A 4,314-nucleotide genomic window follows, 5' to 3' on the forward strand; every position below is an offset into this window, starting at 1 on the left:
AGGATGAAGTGAACTTTGACCCTTCAGGTTCATTGTGAGACTGGCTGCTTCTGGAGATTACCATCCAAAATGATACATGATGCATGGATGACATGAATTATGACAACATAACTTCATCCTTTGGGATAAATAAAGTATTTTTGAATCGAATTTATTTGAATATCCTTCAAACTTTGTCTCTAAGGTTTCAGACCTTTTTGAAATCTTTCATTTGGATTATTCACGGTTTCTGAAAGTTTTTCATCTTTTCTGGACTCTAGCTGCTCATCAATCGATTTTCAGATCAGTAATCAATTTTTTATGAATTCAGAGACACCAAGATTCACAAACAGAATCTAATGAAATATAAAAAAATCAGTTTAGTTCAGTTCAGCATTGGGCCAACAACGTATAACATGTTACGGGACTTTACTATACAAATAAGTGCATTTCCTCATACAGTGAGACAGATTCATAACACGGGTCCAGATGGAGTAGATCCAACATTGCATTCAAAGATCTGAAGTCAAACGCGTTGCAGCAGTCCCTCATTCAGAGTCAAGCATGTGGTGACAGTGGAGAGAAACCACCAGCTTTTAACAAACTCATGTTCAGTACGAGACACAACCAGCTGGAGGATGAGAAAGAGAAAAGCAGGTAGAAGAACTGGAACCAGGAGTACTTTCTATGACAAAGAAAACAAGTGTTTCAACAAACCAAAGGCAGCAACAGGTTCTTCAGTGGATTTGTCCAGAACAGAAACTCTGCTAAACACCGAGGCACCGGCCAGAGGCACGATCTACGGAAAGAAAAACCAAATCAGGATGAACCCCGAATCTCACCCCTGGCATTCTGCAGAAACAAAGATGGATGGATGGACAAAGAGGACAAAGTTAATGGCAGCTACCGCTATGTCAGTAAGGTTAAATGTAAATCTTTCAGTTACGTAATCTCCCACAATTACAACTTGCAATAAATGTCATCAAAACTTTAGCCGTAGTTTACCGCAGAGTAGTTATACTGACAACATGATGAAGCAGCTCGACCTTCTTATCCCTACAGTGAAACAAAAACTCGTCATTTGAGGCCCTGACATGTTCACTGATATTTGGTTTTGAGGCATTTTGAGCAGGAGACGGACGTCTGCAGGTGTTTTTCTGATTTGAGAGATTCGCTTACTGCTTTGTAAATAATACTGAAGATGATTTGAGAAAAGCGCCACTGAAAAAAACTGAAAAACGAATCACTAGTTTTAGAAAATAGCTTTAGAAAACTAAAAGAAAACAAACTTTTCTTTTAGTTTTCTATTTGAAAGACCCTGGAATGTCTCAGTCTGCTCTGTAAACATAAATCTAACATGTTTGTTTCTTGTTGATTGCAGCAGAAACCAGCCGGTCGCTTGTTTTAAGTCAGCCCATGAAGCCATGCTTCCCAGATGGCTGATCGCTGTTCGGAGCTGCCAAACAGAGACGCTTCCTCACGCCGTGTTTGTCCAAAGCTGTTTCAGCGCCTCGAATTTCTATTTCGGTCTGTTTGAGATACAGATAAACGTGTCTCATGTGTGAAACCAGAACTTTAACTTGTCTGCCGCGGCTCATCACTCGGGTAACAGATTTCCTTCGGTTGAAGAAGAAGCTTAGATAATTTGTTCTTCGTGAACGTCGCTGAAGCTTCAAACCGCAGAGCGAGGAGGATGAGAGTCGCTTCTCTTTCAAATGCAGCCAGAATCCGTCTGCAGAGGCTCATCTTTCTCTCAACACGAACCAGCAGGGGTTTCATCCCTCAGCACGTCCGACCCGTCATCCAACAAAGCTGTTGTTCTAATTGTTATCATTTGTTCCGCGTTAGTTCGGTCCAGTAAACATGAGCATCGTGGTGAGGTTTGCTTGGGAAAATTCCTACCAACCGTCTTCACTGTCTGCTGCTGCTGTTGTCTTTTAAATCACAAAAGTTTTAAAGATTAACCTCTAATTTATTTGTCCTCTAGGCTGTCAGAGTTTTCTGTACAGGACTCTCTGTACTGGCTTCAGTCTTAGCTAAACAGGAGCTTCTTCAGTGGAGCTGACAGAAATGATATGTGGTGTAATCCAGGGTCCAGTCCTGGGTCCCCTCCTGTTTTATACCTACACGCTCCTGACAGCTCAGATTATAACAAGAAATAAGTTATCAGCTACGCAGATGATGCACAGCTCTACATGTCACCAGGTGACTCTGAACCATCCAATCACTGAACAGATGCTTAGAACAGAACTTTCTCCAGATGAACAGAAAGTTTTTCTTTGTCCCTAAAGAGTAAAGACCCAGAGTCAGCATGCAGCTTCAGTTGTTACACCGGGAAACTAGAGATCAGGCTGAAATCTGGCTGTAGTGATGAACTCCGACCTGAACCTTCACAAGATGGACCTCCAGGATTGAAGGTCCAATCAAGATGTAGAGAAACTCATCCCTGTGTTTATGTTGTACTCTTTGGACTCTCCTTCATTTACCTGGGTGTCTGTCAGCTTTTGGGTTTCTAGACGTCCCAGGCCAGCAGGGGACACTCCGGAGCTGCTTTTACCTCAATCTGGCCATAAAAGTTCATTTTAAAACACATTTAAAGAACAATCTGAAGTGAAGCAGAAGTGATGAACATTTTTAAAAATGCTGGAAATTTACTTGAACGTTTATTGTTGCTTTATTGACGTTTCCCCTGATTCTCCAAACTGAGATCACAGTGAGTTGTGCCGCCTACTTAGTAACTTAAACAACCAGGTAAGATACTGCCTGCTCAGGATTATATCGCACAACCCCACTTGAAAGGAAAAGAAAAAAAGCGGCTACTTTAACAATCCCTTTGTGCAATCCTCCATGAGTTAAACCTCTTATTTTGGTTTACACAACATACACACTTCCCTAAGTGAAACTAAAACATTCGGTCGCATGAACCAAGCTGTTGTTTTTGGGGTTTTCTTCGACCACATGAAGTGTTGCAATGCAGATGAGAGTTTACTGCATGTTTAGAAAATTCATCTCAGAACTGTTTGGACTCATAAATCTCAGCCCTGCCATCCATGTATTATTATTGGATTTCCTTTTTCCCCTTTGTTTTAGGTGGTTCTGAGCAACCATGATGGATTTGGTCTTTAATTATATTTAGCAAAGGGAAAAATATATTTTAACAGCCATGCATGAAGGAGGAACCATACAAGTTGAACTTCTGGAAAAACTCACCAAGTCTGTGATGTGACAGCAGAGCCCAACAATAAAAGCATGATTTGGTATCTATGGCTAACACAGATTTTATTTTATTATTCCCTATCCGATGCTAGGACATGATGAAATGCCATTCGTGATTAATATGTAATTTCCATTTCCGAGGCCAAATTGCTTTTTAAAAACATGAAATTAAAGAGGAGGTATTTATTGAAAGACATCTGGGATAAAAATGATCTTATTTGGATGATATGCATCTATAAAGATTTTCATATCAGTGTAAATCTTGACGGCTTCAAGACCTTTGCATGTGTGTATGAATGTTGCTTCTCTTATTTTTCCACAATGCTTCAGTTATTTCACACCTACAGTTATGAACCAAACAGACTGACAAACACTCCACACTAATTCATATGAAGAAAATATTCATAGGCAGAATTTAAATTTCATTTAATTACTTCTGCTGCTTCTGTTTGCTCTGGGAAAACTTTATTTATAATGTAGCATATCTGCAAATAAATGCTTTTCTGGATACATATCAGTGGAACAGCTCGGTTGGTTAAAGACTACAGTTTATTTATCATTTTAAACTCACAAATTGGAAATTTTTTACGCACATTCCCAAGAGACGTTGGAATTCCAAGTTGGAAAGTCGTCGGTTTCTCATATTCCATCTGATCTCCATAACAATCCTGCATGCTTATAAAACATGCAGTTGCACAACAATACATAAAAAATATTTTCTTCCTTTGGAAATAATTGATCACAAAATTTCTTCGAACTTCTAGAAAACTCAGCTGAAGAACCTCAGTGTGAGAACCGGTTCTACTCGGTCCGTTTTCAGTTCGATTTGTTTAGGAGAAACAAATCAAAAGTGGCCTCCAGAGCTGAACGGAGATTTGGATTTTTTTTATGATAAACAGGATTTATCACAAACTAGATGTACCTGAATGCATCAGGGCAGTACCAGTCCATTTTGGACTGGTTGAAGCTCCATGCTGCCGGATTTGGACCGTGGTTGATTTTTCCTCCAGTACCAAAGATAACCAGTTATAACCAATACTGGGTTATAACCAGTTATAACCAATACTGGGTTATAAACAGTTATAACCAATACTGGGTTATAACCAGCTATAACCAATA

General features: G+C 39.6%; 1 long non-coding RNA gene across 1 annotated transcript; it reads right to left on the minus strand.

The window, feature by feature from the left end:
• Window positions 1-334: 334 nt before the first annotated feature.
• LOC103472674 (uncharacterized) lies at window positions 335-1,179 on the minus strand. Its single transcript, XR_001776564.1, has 2 exons — window positions 697-1,179; window positions 335-610 (listed from the first exon to the last, which is right to left on the minus strand). It is a non-coding gene; the product is annotated as an uncharacterized LOC103472674 (long non-coding RNA).
• Window positions 1,180-4,314: the final 3,135 nt, after the last annotated feature.

The sequence above is a fragment of the Poecilia reticulata genome, linkage group LG1 (genome assembly GCF_000633615.1).
Source record: "Poecilia reticulata strain Guanapo linkage group LG1, Guppy_female_1.0+MT, whole genome shotgun sequence".
NCBI lineage: Eukaryota > Metazoa > Chordata > Actinopteri > Cyprinodontiformes > Poeciliidae > Poecilia > Poecilia reticulata.